Below are 18,961 nucleotides of genomic sequence, written 5' to 3'. Positions count from 1 at the left end.
TCCCCACGCCGGCTACTCAACTCCCATACCATTGCCTGAGTTTAATTAACCAGTGGGGGAGCAGGCCCGGGGGAGTGAGCAGAAAAATTGCAAATCTACATGGCATGTTTCAGGCCAGAAGGCCAATGCAATCCAGCCGCCCGCTTGGCCAGCAGCCAGCTGCACATGGCTGGGATTCCGGGTAGCAGCAAAACAGACCCAGCTGCACAACACGTTCTGATTGAGTTTGTTTCCATTGCACGGCTCCCACCTTTACTTGTCTTGAAGCCTGACTTTTTTGGAGCTCTGCTGATGCTGCACTCATCTGGCGGCCTGGTGCCACACCACCCTGTATTAAGCAGCAGCTGGGGATACACCTTTGCTTACGCCCTGGCATAGGACTTCTCCAGATGACCTAGATCGCCTCGGCCAGGGTTACGTGGGTGACCCCCCTTATTCAAAGCCAAAAATATTCACAACCACCTCACATAAACGACACGAGTAAAACAACGTATCAATGCCAACAGTGCCGAGCCAATATTAGCGGATCTCTGCATGTGTGTTTCACGAGGTTGACCGAGAAGACTTGACCTCCAAGCGTCAGGGTGTGTGGGGAGCGAGAGAGTGGGGTTTTCTTTGCTTTCAATTGTAATTAAATCGGCAGCACTGAAGGGCCCCCCCGCCGCCAAATTGCCCCACTTCCCCCCCCGGGCGGCCCCGCCTCCAACTGCTAAGGCCCAGATGCTCAAAGATATTTAGGCACCTAACTCTCTAAATAGAGAACGGGTGGGAAAGGAAGCAGAGTTATCGAGAGGCGAAGTGATTAACCAACAACTGGTAACCGCAATAGGGCTCTGGAGCTCCTGCAATCCTAATCCAGTGTTCTACCCGCTGCCTCTCTGAGCCCTGCAGTGCTGGCAAACTTCTCTCATGACTAAAGAAAGCTTAGCCAGTGGAAAAGTTCAGGCAAAGTTGAGTGGGCTGGGGGTAGTCTGTGGAGTTTTCCCCACAGCTATCAGCTTTATGAGCCTATAAAATGTAACAAAGTTCGTTATGATGTATTTTATATTTTAAAAACATAACCACCCCTGATGCTAATAAGTGTGACTGCTGCCAAAGCAATAACCATCTGCTTGAAACCCTGTGCACACCAGTGCGGTTGTTTATCCATGTGGCGGTTAAAACCTCCGCGAATGGTACTTTGGTCCTGTTTTGAGAAAGATGAAATATGTGCAGTAGCTGCATGTCTCTTATCTGTGAACCTGCCCAGGGAGTTTGTGTTCCCGGGTAAGACAAATGCTGGACTCGATAATTGCCAACAATATTAAAAAAAAATACTTTCTAGTCATTTAAACGGAGCCTCTTGGACAAAGCAGAGAATTTCATTGGTTTCCCCAGTTCCCTTTACGTATACGTGAGATTAGACCATGGTTATAGTATTGGCAGGGCAGCTGTGTTCTGAATGGGGCGAGCTGCATTCCCCTGCCAAGTTAGAGTTGACAGATCCCAGTGGAGGGGAGGTTAATTCAACATGTCCCCAAGGGTACCCAGATGACATCGATTGTGGGCCAATCTAACCATGACAGGGAGCACACGCTAGGGATGAAGTCCCAGCTTTAGGACTCAGGACTCCTGGTTCCTATTAATGGCTCCGCCACCTACTCCCTGCGTGACCTTGGTGGCGTCACTTCTCCTTTCTGTGAAATAGGGAGGAAATACCTGCTGGGAGATTTGAGAGCTTCGTTGTTGTCTATAAAGCATTGGTGGATCCTAGGCTGCAGCCTCTGGGGTGTTCTACTAGCCAGAAATGGGCAAGGCTTTTTCTACTGTCGGAAGACAGGATACTGGGCTAGATGGACCTTTAGACTGGCCCACTACGGCCGTTCTTATGCTACGCGGCTCCTAATCACTGCACCTGTCTTATATTTGCCCGATTGCACAGAAACAGCAACACGCAGTTCTTCCTTCGGTCTCAAAGCGCTCTGGTATAAGTGTCCCTATTTGACAGACAGAGACACAGAGAGGTCCAGGATCACCGCAGCAGCAGAGCCGGGACTAGAATCCAAGTCTCCTGAGCCCCTGCCCTGTATCCTATAACCTGGGCCACATTCCCTTCCTTCCACCAGAACAGGGGAGGCACAGATCATTAACCGGACTGGGCCATGTCCAGCCACCTCTGCGGGGCCTGTTTGCATCGTGCCACCTCTGTACAGTCATGGATTTCTAGAAAAATACAGACTTTCGAATCTGCTCTGCCTGAGAGCGTGTGGGGGAAACCTCAGTCCCACCGCTGGGCCCACAACTATTGACCGTCCCTTCTGCCTGTCCGTAGAAGAATATAACCAGTAGGGCCAACCCATCCCAGGGCAAGACTATCAGTGCTGGCTGTCTTATGGGGGGACGTGGGTTCCTGTGTTCAAGCTGGATTTCTGACACCGGACTCCGACTTCTGTGGCAAACACTGAATATCCCTGCCCTGTGTGTTGTGTGGTTGGCGGCCCATACCCCGGTTGGGGTGACGGGCATGAATGAATGAATGAATGATGTTGTGTGAAATCAGGGCCACATGCCGCTTCTGCACCGTGGCAGGCGTTGCAGAGAGGGGCCAGTTCTGCACAGGGGTGCATTTGGATGTAGTCCACGTGGCTGGTGGGGATATGTGGAGCCAAGACCGGGCGTCCTACAGGCTCTCATTGCCACGTGGTTTCAGTTAGACTCAGACTCCGAGGCCAAGCTCCTCAAAGGTATTTCGTTTCTTAACTTCCTCAAGCCATTTGAGGATCTGGGCCCGCGTGTTTAATGGCGTCAGTCCTGTCTTGGCATCTGCCGCTCCGTAGCCATCCAAAGAGCTGACGGGCATCGCGTCGGCTCTGCCGTGCCTCTGCCGCTCTCGGTGCCTGCTGCCGGGGCTGGCTGACCGTCAGCTCTCGGGCTGGCTGGCACACCTGTCTCTTGCAGAAGTGGGTGCTGATGCTTTCACACTCGTTCCCAAGTGAGCAGGAGCAGAGGGTCTGGACGGATGGTTTATAACCTGGCAATAAACGCGGGGTTTGATGACGGATTTTCTTACGATAGAAAGTTCCAGGCTCCACATCTGTTGATTTCAGAGGCAGCTCAGCATCACTCAGTGCAGGGCCAGAAGCGAGGGTAACCCACAACCCCAGGCAGTAGGAAGGCGGGTAAGCTGCCCCCTGGACTAAGGAACCAGGCTGCTATAGAGCACAGTTTTCCAGAGCCCCCTGTTAGACACCAAAATAAGTGGCCTGTTTTTCACCACATGTTGTGGGCAGAGCCCTGGGGAAAATCCAGCCACCTCAATAGGGGCTAAGCGGGAGCTGAGCCGTGACTCTAGGGGCTGAGCTCGATGGGAAATTTGGCCTTAAGGGACCATGTGCTGCTATGAGTCTAAGATGGTGCGATACACAGACTGAGGGTCTGTCTGTACAGCAGCTGGGACGGGTGAGTGCTTAGGCTGAAAGCCGTGCAGGCTGGCCCTGGCTCGGAATATCCCAAAGCACTTGGTGAGCTGCTCAGGAGGGGAGCTCTGAGGTGTCCTGCTCGAGGAGGGACAGCCACAGGTTCGTAGCAGGAGCTGCAGAGAATCTAACACGCTTCGAGAGGCTGTTCTGGAGGCCACAGCAGCCGTCTGAAAGTCTGGCTCTGGCCAGCTGCCCGCAGGGAGCTCTCACAGCCCCTTAGCCAGGCTCCAGGGCTGGAGCGGTCCAGAGAGAAGCAGCTGCCCTGAGTAAAAGAGAAGTCAGTCCCGGTCTGAGCCGGCTGTGGCACCTTTCACCAGCCCCATCAGCAGCTTTCTTCCCACCGCTGGCCTCGCTCCTGTCCGTATGCTCTGCAGACAGGTCTGGCTGGGATATCCCCACCTGCGGCCCGTCCCATGGTTAGTGAACGTGCAACATTGTTAGCACGATTCCAGCACCTCTTGCTGCTGAGTTTGAAGCTACTTTGGGCTGCTGTGCCCAAGTGCACCACGAGGCAGCCTGGGGCCAGGCCAACGGTTCTTCCCTCGCCCGGGTCGGGTAGCCGAGTGGGATGGAGAACCTCTGATGTCACTCCCTGCTTTTCAGGGCACAATCCCAAGAGTACTTCCGTGTGCAGGATTATTCCTGTCCTACATGCCTGTTAATCTTCCGCAGAGTGATTAATGGGTCACTGCTGAGAAGTTAGATGTAATTATAGAGCTTTGCACAAGGCCACTACTGCAGTTTCACGCCCCCCATTCCCTCATTCTCCAGCAACTCCTCCCCTGCCACATCAGGATTACTTGGAAATCTGCTTCTCCCTTCCCTTTCTAACCCCTTCCAATTGGTTGTCTAGCTCAGTGCTGCTCCGCTGCCTCCTTACTGTGACTCCATGTTGTGACAGAAAAATATGACAGCCCCCCTGTCCCATAAGCTTTAACAGTCCCCTCCCATCTAGCTATAAAGCAGGGGCATTTGGTGGATAGCTCAAAACATTGATTGCACCCCAGCCTTCTCTCCTGCCCTTACACGACTCGCCCATTGTTTGGCGTGAGAGCCTTCTCCTCTGCAGCTCCTGCCATCTGCATCAGCCTGTATCTCTCCGCCCCATCCCTTTTGAAACCTCCTGTTTTGGGAAGACTCTAAGAAATCTGAGATACGGATGCTTGGATGCAGGTCTGCATACTGCAGGGTGAATGCTGGAGCCATGGTGTGGAGCCTAGGGTCAATGTGCAGTGTGGATGCTCAACCCCTGGGATTTCAAACCCAGGGTCAGCGGATTCAAGTCCCACTGACTCTGGGCTTACATTGTAGTGTAGACATACCTGTAGTCTGTCCACTAGGTATCAAGTCTTTCCTGAAAAATAGATCCTCTGATCCCCAGTGAAGGTTACAACCATAGATGGCATTCCTAGAACAAAATGGAATTCGTGATTTGACCCAGACTATCCCCACAAACTGCCGCAATTACCCCTATTTCACAAATGGAGCAACAGAGCAATCAAGTGACTTGCCCAAGGTCAATCATTGAGTCAGTGCCAGAGCCAGGAGTAGAACCTAGGGGTATGTCCACACTGCAATGAAAGACCCATGGCATGGCCACGTCAGTTGACTCAGGCTCAGGCTGTGGCAGGGGTGGCTCTATGTATTTTGCCGCCCCAAGCATGGCAGTCAGGCGGCTTTTGGTGGCATGCCTGTGGGAGGTCCGCCGGTCCTGCGCCTTCAGCATACCCACCGCCAAAGCCACGAGACCAGCAGACCTCCTGCAGGCATGCCGCCGAAGGCTGCCTGACAGCCGCCCTCATGGCAACTGACAGCCCGCCCCCCCCCACAGCTTGCTGCCCCAGGCACATGCTTGGTGCGCTGGTGCCTGGAGCCGCCGCTGAGCTGCGTGGCTATAAAATTGCAATGTAGATGGTCAAGCTCAGACTGGAACCTGGAGTCAGCTGAGACTCGGTGCCATGGTTTTTTTGTTGCAGTGTAGATGTACCCTAGTCTCTTAAGTCCCACGCCAGAGCTCGGTCTCCCGAACTGCACTGCCTCAGCAAAGTCCTGCTCCAATATACTAGATCTCCTCTGACCTCACTCCTGCTTTTCCCTTCTGAAGGCCCCCGACCGGCTGATGTTCTTGATGATGGTTTGCCTGGGACTGCGTTGCAGTGAATTGGACTCCTGCTACCGTTTACTGGGCCCGGTTCAAGATGAGGGGTTTTCCCCTTCTTCCTCCACCCAGTTTAAACTTCTCAAACGGGATCAGCCCAGCTGCAGCAGTAGAACAACCTAAAGCATCTCCTTCCCCAGCATGAGGGCACCCTCTCAAAGCGAGAGGTTCGGTTTGGAACGCTCAGCAGCCAGGATCCTGACCTCGTTTCACCCCCCACTGCTTTCTGATTTATCCTCCCGCCCAGCTGCACCCAGCATGAGCTTCAGCTCAGGTGGTGTTGACAATTTTTGAAGACTGACTAGTGGGAAGCGAGATCTCACTCTGAATTGACTCATCCCCAGTCGGAGGACGTGCAGGGAGAATTTCATTATTGCCTGGTGGCGATTCATCAAAAGCCAAGGCAGATTTAATAAAATCATTATGCCAACGGCAGCCGCTTTAGTGAAAGAGCTATTTGCAACCACTCTTTATTCCTCATTATGAAGAGGTTGCTAGACAAGACGAACCAGGCTGCAGGATCTGTTACTAACGAGTAACAATTCTGAGTTAGATTGAGCCATCACGGTATAGGTAAGCTATGTATCGTTTTATGGCTCCTGTCCTGCAAACACTGGTACTGCCAAATTCTGTCCTCAGATACAAACACGACTCCAAGGACTGGCCTTAAAAACGCATTGTCGAGAGCATGTAACTTTTTTTTCAATTGTTCCATTTTATTATTATTATTATTTGTCTTAAAGTAATGGCCAGAGTCCCCAGTGGGAAGTAGGACCACACTGTGTTAGATACTTTGCTTACATGTGAAGCCAGATTTTTTTAAAGGCTCAGTTCCCATTTAGGTTCCCAAATACAAGCCAGATTTTGAAAAGTGCTCAGTACCCAATGTGCGCAAGTCTTTGGAAAGTCCATTTTCATGCCTAAATGGGAACTGCTCTGCTTTGAAAATCTGCAGTGAGAGTCAGCCCCTGGGCCAAACAGCTTCTCAGCTGAATACACCAGGAGGTATTAATTTTGCCATTTTGCAGATGGGAAAAACTGGAGCATGGAAGAATGACGCGATTTGTCCACAAACACACAAGGAGCGCGTGGCGGAAGCAGGAACTCAATTTAGATCTCCAGGTCGAGTGGCTACACCAGCCTTCCTCTTCTCCGACTTAACTCAGCTGCTCAAAGGTGACTTTGTGTTTCTTTCCTATTGTTTTGAAATGTTGCAGAAAATCGTAAGGGTCGTGTCGGAGTTCTTGGCACATGGACAAAATACGTCAAGCTTTGAAATAAAATCTCTCCTGCTGGTGCTTTTCTACGTGGCTAATTCCACTGGCTTTGTGTTCAACCTTCCACCTGCCATGAAACAGACCAGTGAGTGAGGAAGTGCTCTTGGTTTCTCAGTCGAGATTTTGTGCCTTGCGTAGTTGGAAGAAGATACGATGAAACAGACACCATCAAATGCTTTCAAATGGCAACGGATGCCGTACAACGAATTCATTTCTGTCAGTGAAATATAGATGCGGCCTGTGTTGTCTGCCAAATCCAGGCGGATGCCAGGAAACACATCCTGCACATGCTGAGATAAATTAACTTGTGTCGGTTTCAGTAATTTATATTCCCATGCCTGCATAAAGGCGCGTTCTCTCTTTGATTATCGAGCCGCACGGCTGTTCTCTTGCTGCTGTGTGTGTAATTTAGGGTTGGGATTTGGGAAAGGTGGTTATTATTTATATTGCGGTATTGTGTTGAGAGTCCAAACAAGATCAGGGCCCCTGTGTGCTGGATGCTGAACAAACATGTGGTAAGAGCTGGTCCCTACCCCAAAGCGCTTATAATCAAAATTGACAAGACAGATAAATGGTCGGCGGGGAAAGGGGCAAAGTGACTTTCCCTAGTTTCAGCAATTGCACGGCCAGGAATAGAAGGCAGGTCTCCAGAGTACCAGTCCAGCCCCTACCCACTAGACTGCCCTGCCTCTCCGAAGACACTGGATTGACATCCCTTCACACTGAAGTCCAACCAGCAGGTACACTAGCAATTGGCGCAGCAGCAGTGAAAGGGCCTCAGTCCTCCCCTGGACCCTCCTTCTGCTTGGACTGACACCAGAGGATCAGGGTTTGTCATAACAGTAACACGTCTTCTGGACGGGACGAAAACCAGCAGCTCATTCAGCCCAGAACAACCAAGCAATGGCTCTAGCTTTCTAAGAACCTGAATTTGAGTCGAGCACCCCAAGGAGGAGGATTTGGACACGGAGCCAGAATTATTGTTGTGCAATTCTGGCCCATCTCTTATCTGAACCAGCCAAGCTAACCTCTCCTCATCCCATTACCCAAGCCAAAAAGACCTCACCCTTCTTACAAAGCTGGATCTGCCACAGGTTTGCGTCGCACTTGAGTTAACTAGTCGCTTCCCTGTGAGTGTGAGCTGCTTCCTGAATCATAGACTATCAGGGTTGGAAGGGACCTCAGGAAGTCATCTAGTCCAACCCCCTGCTCAAAGCAGGCCCAATCCCCAACTAAATCATCCCAGCCAGGGCTTTGTCATGTTTCTGGTGATCTATCAGCAGCGACAGATGGCAAATGCTGAGGGGCAGAAGCAGTGTCTGAGTAGGGGACGAGGGCTAATGCCCCTACTCTACTTGCGCTACATTGATGACATCTCCATCATCTGGACCCATGGAAAAGAAGCCCTCGAGGAATTCCACCATGATTTTAACAATTTCCATCCCACCATCAATCTCAGCCTAGACCAGTCCACACAAGCGGACCATTTCCTGGACACCATTGTGCTAATAAGCGAGGGTCACATAAACACCACCCTATACCGGAAACCCACTGACCGCTATACTTACCTACATGCCTCCAGCTTCCATCCAGGACACACCACAAGATCCATTGTCTACAGCCAAGCTCTAAGATACAACCGTATTTGCTCCAATCCCTCAGACAGAGATAAACACCTACAAGATCTCTATCAAGCATTCTTAAACCTACAATACCACCTGCTCAAGTGAAAAAACAGACTGACAGAGCCAGAAGAGTACCCAGAAGCCACCTACTACAGGACAGGCCCAACAAAGAAAATAACAGAACGCCACTAGCCATCGCCTACAGCCCCCAACTAGAACCTCTCCAGCACATCATCAAAGATCTACAACTTATCCTTAAAGATGATCCCTCACTCTCACAGATCTTGGGAGACAGACCAGTCCTCGCTTACAGACAGCCTCCCAACCTGAAGCAAATACTCACCAGCAACCGCATACCATACAACATAAACACTAACCCAGGGACCTATCCTTGCAACAAAGCCCGATGCCAGCTCTGTCCACATATCTATTCAAGTGACACCATCACAGGACCTAATCACATCAGACACGCCATCAGGGGCTCGTTCACCTGCACATCTACCAACGTGATATATGCCATCATGTGCCAGCAATGCCCTTCTGCCATGAACATTGGCCAAACCAGACAGTCTGTACACAAAAGAATAAATAGACACAAATCTGACATCAGGAATCATAACATTCAGAAACCAATGGGAGAACACTTCAACCTCTCTAACCACTCCGTGACAGACTTGAAGGTGGCAATTTTGCAACAAAAAAACTTCAAAAACAGACTCCAAAGAGAGACTGCTGAACTCGAATTAATATGCAAATTAGATATAATTAACTTAGGTTTAAACAGAGACTGGGAATGGTTGGGTCATTATACTAATTGAATCTATTTCCCTTTGTTAAGTTCTCCTCACACCTTCTATGGGTCATCTCAATTATCACTTCAAAAGTTTTTTTTCTCCTGCTGATGATAGCTCATTTCAATTGATTAGACTCTTCCTGTTGGTATGGCTACTTCCACCTTTTCATGTTCTCTGTATGTATAAATATCTCCTGTCTGTGCGTTCCAGTCTATGCATCCGAAGAAGTGAGCTGTAGCCCACGAAAGCTTATGCTGAAATAAATTTGTTAGTCTCTAAGGTGCCACAAGTCCTCCTGTTCTTTCTGCGGATACAGACTAACACGGATGCTACTCTGAAACCTGTCTGAACATAGCGCTCCTTAGGCTGGTATCTTGTGCCCAAACATTGCTGGCATAAACAAGGTACAGATGTTTGCTGCTGTCAGTCATCTTGCAGTGCCATTCAAAATGCAGTGACTGACCGCCCTCCACCACCAGGTGAATGCAGTGCCCAGAGTGCAGGAGACCGTTCTCTCCTGGTATACGTGTACTGATCTGCCAGTGTGTAAATACCAAGAAGAGAGAAGAATTTACTATGGGCAAGGGGGTAAAAGTAGGGGCAAGGGAGTGAAACTCAAAGGGAAATGTAGGGTCAGTATTAGCAAAAGCTTCCAGTCTGTGAGATCTCTTGGGCTGTGGAATAGGGGAAGGGGTTGGAAGACTAGACTTAAGCAAAGTACCGGGGGATAGCACTGTAGGGGACAGGCCTACATTGACCCAAGTGGGGACGCATCTACTAGCTATTTTCCATTTCTTTGATCATTTTTATTTCATTGTAGCCGATCAATGCAGCAAAGAGGTATGGAGCCATCTCTCCAAACATGTTCAGCTGGCCCCGTCTAACTCCAGACACTACAGACCAGGCAGGCTGAGCTGCGTCAGAGCGGGGCTGATGGTGCAGGAACTCAGGGGAGATTGGACCCTATTGACCGTAAAGTCCTGCACTCAAGGAGAGGAGATAATCATCAAAGACACAAAATGGGGTGATAACTGAGTAGCTATGGGCTCAGGCTGGGGAGGAAAAGTGACCGTCTCTCTTCTGTAGATCACAATGTTCCAGGTCTGAGAGCTGGTTCATTACCCTGGGATACAGCTCAGCCTCCTGGAAAACCTTCCTCCTCAGCCAGACCCCAGTCCATTAAACCATCTCTACCCTTCGAACCTGGGTAGATGTTTGGTCAGCAACATTCAGTTGCTTTCTGCCCCAATCACTTGTTTACAGTTTATGGTGGCTTTTATCTTGCTGATTAGTACTAATAAAATGATTCCCAATAACCTATTAACAAATCCCCATCATGAGATGCAGGCTGATGGCAGGTTATACTCTGGACCTTAATTGCAATCATGCTACAGGTGTTTTTAATAAGGATCTAGGGGGAAAGAGGGATTAGCATGATTTATGGTTGTCAGACTTTTTAGGGCACTGAAATTCATGATAACGGAATAAACTCTGGCTCCTGCCTACTGATAAAGTGCAGTTGGTGGCAATTTTCAACTAGGGTTTGTCTGCTTATAAGGTTGGTCCCACTATAGCGAGATTGGTTTAGCAACAGGTATAGTTAAAGTGATGCAACCCTCTAGCGTGGACGTATTTATATCTGAAGGTGCTTACAGCGGTACAGCTTATCGCAATGAATGTAACACTCTGGTAGAGCCCTGCAAATCTGTGCGTATCAGCTTTATAGCTGTGGACCATGTTTGCGGATCGGGTGCGGATACAAATTTTGTATCCGTGCAGGGCTCTACACTCGGGGTCTGTATTGCTTAAACTATATAGTTATAATGATACAAAACCTGTATAGAGCAGACCCCGCCCCCCAGAAACATGCCACCCATTTGCTTAGGAAAAAGGAATTTAGTGCCCTGTTTTGTCACACCACTGGTTAAAGTATCACCAAGTGAACTTTGCTATTTTTGGATCAGCAATTATATAAAAAAACCACCACAGTAATCTTGGGCAGATTATTGTCCTGCACCTTGCCCATCAGTCACGTGCAAAGGGCAGAGTTGCCGTAAAACACTGCCCACTGCATCTTACATCCATGTGGCACTCAGTTTTCACTAGTGTAAATGCCCGTACGTGGTGCATGGCAGTGGAGAATGGGGTTCTGAACTGGTTTCTGTCTCTGTAGTGTTGGCTGACTCACTGGGAGCCGTTTTTGAAAACTTTGTAACAAGGCTTGAAAAGTGTAAAAACAAAGAGTTGTCATTTTGAATGTGCTTCCAGATTGTTTAAAGCAGTGGTTCTCAAAGCTGGTCCGCTGCTTGTTCAGGGAAAGCCCCTGGCGGGCCGGGCCGGTTTGTTTACCTGCCAGGTCCACAGGTTCGGCTGATCACGGCTCCCACTGGCCGCGGTTCACCGCTCCAGGCCAATGGGGGCTGCAGGAAGCGGTACGGGCCGAGGGATGTGCTGGCCGCCTTTCCTGCCTTTTTGAAAGTTTATAATAAGTGATGCTCCAGGGAGAGAGAAGGGGAAGGGGGAGAAAAGGGTTTGTTCCTTTTGCCGGGCGCTAATCTTAATGTCTGTTGTGCAGCGGGGAGAGGGGAGGGTCCTGTTTTGGAAAGTGGGCATTGCACAACAGTTTAGGACAGGAAGTGAAGATCATCCCTGTATCAGATTGAAGTGCTTGGGGATGCAGGTTGTTGGGCCCTGATCCTGCTCAGTGATCCATGCACGTGGGTGGCCGCCTGCCTCTGTGTGAAGTCCCACTGAACCCCATAGGGGTCAGCCTGCATAGATCACCACAGATGGGAGTGGGGGGACGCTGTTTTAGGAGGGGATGACAGAACACTCAAAAGAGCTCCCTACCCCACCCAAACTACTTAGGGAAGCTAGTCCTATGGGGTACGTTTAGATGCAAAGCACTGGCATTCTCTCTTGGAGCCCATCCCCTGTGTAGCACATTCCTGTGTGTTGACGGGGATTTAAATGCCTGTCACATGCACATAAAATTGGCTGGTAGGTTGAGCAGGACACTGGACATAAAGGCACCTGGGGGGTATTCCTGAGCTTAACCGGACTGTAAATGAAGGGTAGTCACGCTGCACCCTTCCAACAGCCCCTTTAAAGCACTTTACAGATACTCACCGATCAAGCCCCACCGCTTGCTGTGAGTTACGATTCCCATGTTAGAGATGGAGACGCTAATGCACAGAACAGGCCGCAGCGAGTAAGAATGGAGGCTAGAAGGCAGGTCGCCTCACCCCGTCGACTGTACCTCTGTTACACATTACAGACCCTGACAGTGCTTCGTACAGTGTTAAGTGCTGTGGTCACCTTTAATGGCAGGGAATCTAGAAAGCCAATGTTTCTGGCACCTCCCCGTGACAGTAAGGGTGAATCTAGCTCTTGCTTTTCATCCCCTTCTCTTATGGATCCTGGAGTGAAAACAGCCTGCTGGTTCAATACAGGATTTCTGGGTTCTTTCTGCCACCTTGTGGCCTGCAGCCCTAAAGACACCTGAACGTGGTATTTTTCAGAGAGGAAATTGATAGTAGGCACCAAGGTGAGTGGCTGGATTCTGCACAACAGCCCCGCACTTTGCGTGCATTTCGGGGGCTGAACTCTTGTGAAAATCTGGCCCCAATGGATGTTAAGGTGCAGATTTCTAAGAGTTCAACAACCCCTAGCCCAATTCTATACTGCTCTTGTGCTACAGGGGGTGCTATCTTGGGCCACTGTGATACCTCTACCATTCCAGTGCACCAAAGCGGAGGTGTAAAGGAGCTGGGGAAAGGGGAGTCTCTCCCACAGTACCTTCACAGAGAGGTGAAATTTGCAGTTTGCTCAGCGTGCAGGTGTTTTGTACCTTGGCATTCAGGGAAAGCCCCTTTGCCGTGTGTTGTTGCAGAAAGATTTGGAGCTCTGCATGCTTGACCTCCCAGGTTATCTCTGGATACTGGAGACTTTGGTAAATGTCGCACAGTGGTTCCATTCTAGTTTTCTTGAAGGATAGCGTAGTGGACTAGACTTCAGGCCTGGATTTGTTCCTGCCACTGCCTTGCTGCGTGAGCACCCAAAACCATTAACCCGGGCTGACTGATGTCCTAGTTTATCTTCCACTCCTCCAATTTCCTACTATCTCCCCTCTTTTCCCTGGCTCTTCGTTGCTGTAATCCCAAATACACACCCGCTCTCACAATCCCTCTTCCCCGTGGTACCGGCAGCCAGAGATACTACTGCAAATAACAACCATTTCAGCCATAAAGCTGCACAGATCCATTTCAAACTACTATACTCCTAGTATAGCCTGAATTTTTGTGACCCTATCTACGAACCAGGCCCACTTTTTGGACGTGTAACAAACACGTTTCGCCTGTTTTGGGATTTCAGTACAAAATCTCCCAGCTCCACTATGGGCCCAAGGGATGGCTTCTTCAAAGGGAATCTTTAGATTCCAGGCAGCAGGGAGGTCTTCACAACGGGATGGAATGTTTTGGCTTTTATTAGTTATACTCTGAGGACAGTAGAGTGTCAGAATTGATAGATGCAGTTGTCCATTTTGGTCACGAGGGGGCACACGGTTCTTCAGAACCTCCCTGGCGGTGAAATAGCAGCTGGTCCTGCCCTTAGGTCATAAGCCTCAACTTCTAGTGAAAACAGAAACCACCAAGTGAACTTGTGTATCAAAAAGTGAGGCTCGTGATTAGCCAGCCCCAGCCCTGGTGTAAATGGGTGCAGCTTCACTGATCCCACCAGGGCTGGACAGGGCCCAGTGACTCTTTCAGCAGAGCTATTCATTGTATTATGGTCGTTCGTAGGAGGTCCCAACAGAGATCAGGGCACAGAGATGGTCCTTTCCCCAAAGCGCTTACAGTCTAAACGGGCAAAGGGTGGGAGGGGAAGAGAGGTGAAGGGATTTGAGCAAGGTCACACAGCAGGTCAGTAGCAAAGCAGGAACCAAGTCTCCTGAGTCATAGTCCAGTGCCCTATCTGTGGGCGCACACAGCAGCTGATCTATTCCTCTAATACTGGACTCGGGAGTGTGGTTGCCAAGACGAGTAGGTTCTGACTAAGGAAATCAATCTCTTCTCTCTGTTCCTTTGGGGCAGAAGCACCGGCCGTCACTCGCAGTGAGATTTGGAGTTGATTTGGTTGTAGTGAGGTTTTTCTAATTCTCCCTGTGTGAAGTCCTCCTAGTGAACTCACTGGGGCTCCACGGGGTTCAGCCTCCATAGATCACCACAGATGGGAGTGGAGGGATCCTGTTTTAGGAGGGGATGACACAACACTCAAAAGAGCTCCCTACCCCACCCACCCTACTGCGAAGGCAGCAGGTGCTTGGGGCGGCCAATGGAAAGGGGGCGGCACGGTCTGGGTCTTCAGCGGCAATTCGGCGTCGGGTCTCTCAGTCCCTCTCTTCCTCTTTGAGCTGCCGCTGAAGAGGAAGAGAGGGAGAGAAGGACTCGCTGCCGAATTTGCTGCTGAAGAATGGAGCAGCACGATGGAGTTACCGCTGCAGTGCTGCCGATTGGCTTTATCCTTTTTTTTTTTTTTTTTTGGCTTCGCCACTTGGGGCGGCAAAAAAGCTGGAGCTGGCCCTGGAGACTGCACAGTCTCAACAACTCATGAGCAACTCTCATGTCTCTGGGAATTCACACACTAGCATCCCCGAGAAAGCCCTTTAAACCACAGCCCCTCTCATGCTTCTATCCAGGGCCCCCTAGGCAGGACTATATCGAGAGAGGGGCAGAAATAATAGGAGGTGTCCTTCACAGTCCTCCTGCCAGGGCTCCTCCAAGCAGCCCCCTGGATCGAAGCTCAACTTTTGAAAGTGCGCCCGAGGACGGAGCACCAGCCCAAGTCTCGGATCCTTTCCCTCCCTTTGTGAATCGTACCGTCCCTGGGCTGAGATTACTTCAGATCGCTGGGTCCTGAGCATGGTATGGGTGGGATATTCTATCCAATTCAGTATCCTCCCGCCCTCCCACCCACTTTCCCCATCCCTCTTCAGGGACCCTTCTCGTGAACAACTCCTTCTACAGGAGGTGCAATCACTCCTCGCTCTAGGGGCAATAGAGGAGGTTCCTCAGGAGTTCAGGGGCAGGGGATTCTACTCCCAATATTTCCTCATCCCCAAAGCCAAAGGTGGGCTCAGGCCTATCCTGGATCTGCGAAACCTCAACACGTTTATAAGTAAGCTGAAGTTTCGTATGGTCTCTCTGGCCACCATCCTTCCTTCCCTGGATCTGGGGGACTGGTACACTGCCCTCGACCTGAAGGATAAGTACTTTCATATATCAATTATTCCGGTGCACAGACGATTCCTGAGATTCATGGTCAGCAGCTGACACTACCAGTTCACTGTACTCCCGTTTCAGCCCCTCGCGTGTTCACAAAGTGCATGGCAGTTGTGGCAGCCTTCCTCCGCAAACGCCAGGTACAGGTCTTCCCGTACCTGGATGATTGGCTCATCAAGGGCGATTCTCAAGTGCAAGTGCAAGAGGACGTGGCGTTGGCACGTGCCACTTTCAGCAGGCTGGGGCTCATTCTGATCGTGCCCAAGTCTATCCTGGTCCCAACCCAAAAAATAGAATTTATTGGGGCTCTCCTGGACTCCACTCAAGCCAGAGCTTCCCTGCCAAAGTTCCAGTTCCAAAGCATCAGTAACATCATCGAGAGCCTGCACTGGTTCCCAACCACCACGGCCAGAAACTGCACGAAGGCATATGGCGGCCTGCACGTATGTTGTACAACACGCCAGACTGCGCCTTTACCTCCTCCAGCCTTGGTTGGCGAAGGTATACAGACCCAGCCGGGACTCTCTGGACAGACTGGTTACCCTCCCACCCCCAATTCTCAAGTCCCTCAGCTGGTGGCTACAACCTCAGGTGATCTGTGCAGGAGTGCCCTTCGCCAAGCCTCAGCCCTCACTGTCCCTGGTCACCGACGCATCGGAGACGGGCCGGAGAACGTACCTGGGTAGTATGAAAACTGAAGACCTGTGGTCACGTCAGGGAGCTGAGAGCGGTTTGCCTGGCTTGCCAGACGTTCCAGGCCCATCTTCAGGGCAAGTGTGTCTCAGATATGACTGGTTTTGTAGATTGCAGTGGAGACAAAACTGGGACTTAGGCACCTAAAACAAGGATTTAGCGCCTAAGTATTGTCATGACTCCCACCCTCAGCGCTCCTGGCCTGGCTGAAAGCCAGCAGTGCTTTAAAAGTTCCTCCTGAGAGCAGCCCAATAGCTGTGAGGGAGGATGCTCAGCCCTTGGGGGAACCAGGAGAGGAACGTGAAGGTGGCTTCATTCCTTCCTCCCTCCAAGTGTGCTGCCTCTCCCAAGCCTGCTCCATGATGGAAGGAGGGTATCCCAGGCCAACACCTTGACCACTAGACCATGCTTTCTCTCTGGGTCTGCAATGGCTCCTCCCAGCTTCTGGGAGCTGCGGGCAGCCCCTCTGCCTACCTTCCCCCAATCCTCCTCCTGGATAGAAGCAGGGAAAGAACAGCTGGAGGTAGTGGTGGCAGCAGCTGGGGCAAGGTGTGGAGGGGGGAGTAGGGTCCCCAGCCACTCCCCTCTAGCACCCATCTACACCCCCAGGCATGCCACCCACACCCACTCAGTTTTCCACATAGACATCTCCATCAAACAGCCTCCAGCTTCTCACCCAGCCATTCCAATCTAGCACCCATTGGCCAATGCTTGGAGCAGGGTGTGCTGACCAGGCACTAGAGTTTGTGGTTATTTACAAGTATGCAGATTAGCTCAACATAATTTGCATGACATCACCCATGGAGCTGCACAAAACTGGCCACAGTGGGGTCTGGATGGAGGGCTGGGAGCACAGGAAGTGGAGCCAGAGTGGAGGGAGGGCGAGGAGGGCAGGGGGAGCTGAGTGAGGGCTGGGGGGTGCAGTGGGGGCAGACAAAAGGCTGGGGTACAATGGGGGCAGAAAGGAGGTTGGGGTACAATGGGGTAGCTGAGTGGGGCGGACAGGAGGCTGGGGGAACAGAGGGGGACACAATGGAGGTAGCTGAGTGGGGGCAGACAGGAGACTGGAGGCACAGGGGAACACAATGGGGGTAGCTGAGTGGGGGCAGATAGGGGGCTGGGGGAACAGAGGGGACACAATGGGGGTAGCTGAGTGGGGGCAGACAGGGGCTGGGGGCACGGGGTGACACAATGGGGGTAGCTGAGTGGGGGCAGACAGGAGGCTGGGGGCACGGGGGACACAATGGGGGTAGCTGAGTGGGGGCAGACAGGAGGCTGGGGGCACAGGGGACACAATGGAGGTAGCTGAGTGGGGGCAGACAGGAGGCTGGGGGCACGGGGACACAATAGGGGTAGCTGAGTGGGGGCAGACAGGGGCTGGGGGCACAGGGGACACAATGGAGGTAGCTGAGTGGGGGCAGACAGGGGCTGGGGGCATGGGGGGACACAATGGGGGTAGCTGAGTGGGGGCAGACAGGAGGCTGAGGGCACGGGGTGACACAATGGGGGTAGCTGAGTGGGGGCAGACAGGGACTGGGGGCACGGGGGACACAATGGGGGCAGCTGAGTGGGGGCAGACAGGGGCTGGGGGCATGGGGACAATGGAGGTAGCTGAGTGGGGGCAGACAGGAGGCTGGGGGCACGGGGACACAATGGGGTAGCTGAGTGGGGGCAGACAGGAGGCTGGGGAACAGAGGGGACACAATGGGGTAGCTGAGTGGGGGCAGACAGGAGGCTGGGGCATGGGGGGACACAATGGAGGTAGCTGAGTGGGGCAGACGGGGCTGGGGGCACGGGGACACAATGGGGGTAGCTGAGTGGGGGCAGACAGGAGGCTGGGGAACAGAGGGGACACAATGGAGGTAGCTGAGTGGGGGCAGACAGGAGGCTGGGGGCACGGGGGACACAATGGAGGTAGCTGAGTGGGGGCAGACGGGGCTGGGGAACAGAGGGGACACAATGGGGGTAGCTGAGTGGGGGCAGACAGGAGGCTGGGGACACATTGGGGGTAGCTGAGTGGGGGCAGACAGGAGGCTGGGGGCACGGGGTGACCCAATGGGGGTAGCTGAGTGGGGGCAGACGGGGGCTGGGGGAACAGAGGGGGACACAATGGGGGTAGCTGAGTGGGGGCAGACGGGGGCTGGGGGCACGGGGGACACAATGGGGGTAGCTGAGTGGGGGCAGACAGGAGGCTGGGGGCACGGGGACACAATGGGGTAGCTGAGTGGGGCAGACAGGGGCTGGGGGAACAGAGGGGACACAATGGGGGTAGCTGAGTGGGGGCAGACAGGAGGCTGGGGGCACAGGGGACACAATGGGGTAGCTGAGTGGGGGCAGACGGGGCTGGGGGAACAGAGGGGGACACAATGGGGGTAGCTGAGTGGGGGCAGACAGGGGTCTGGGGGCAAGGGGTGACACAATGGGGGTAGCTGAGTGGGGGGAGGGGGCTGCCAGCCCGCCCCCGGCTGTTAGCGCTTGGGGGGGGGGGGAGACACAGCCCCACCCAGGAGCTCTGCCCCCTCCCCCGTGACACACGTGCACACACCAGCCCCGCCCCCTCCCGGGGCACACGCCTCCCGCCCAACACACTCACCTGCCCCTCCCCCGCCTCCCGCGCGAGCCGGGCCCGGCGGCGTCACGGCCCAGGTACCGGCCCCGCCCCGGGCGTCAGCGGC

General features: G+C 52.4%; 1 protein-coding gene across 2 annotated transcripts in view; it reads right to left on the bottom strand.

Moving 5' to 3' along the window:
- The window catches only part of ACE (angiotensin I converting enzyme), a 105,425-nt gene that overhangs the window by 84,827 nt on the left and 1,637 nt on the right, over nt 1-18,961 (bottom strand). Inside the window, exons 1-2 of one of the 2 annotated variants that reach the window (XM_039516455.1) lie at nt 18,880-18,961; nt 16,272-16,429 (exon numbers count right to left, since the gene is read on the bottom strand). The gene's annotated coding sequence lies outside the window, so the exon portion shown is untranslated. The remainder of the gene's footprint in view (nt 1-16,271; nt 16,430-18,879) is intronic. The other variant, XM_039516454.1, reaches the window with a different exon arrangement.

Source organism: Mauremys reevesii, linkage group 27, assembly GCF_016161935.1.
Source record: "Mauremys reevesii isolate NIE-2019 linkage group 27, ASM1616193v1, whole genome shotgun sequence".
Classification (NCBI taxonomy): Eukaryota; Metazoa; Chordata; order Testudines; family Geoemydidae; genus Mauremys; species Mauremys reevesii.
This window is presented reverse-complemented; position numbering and strand designations above follow the sequence as displayed.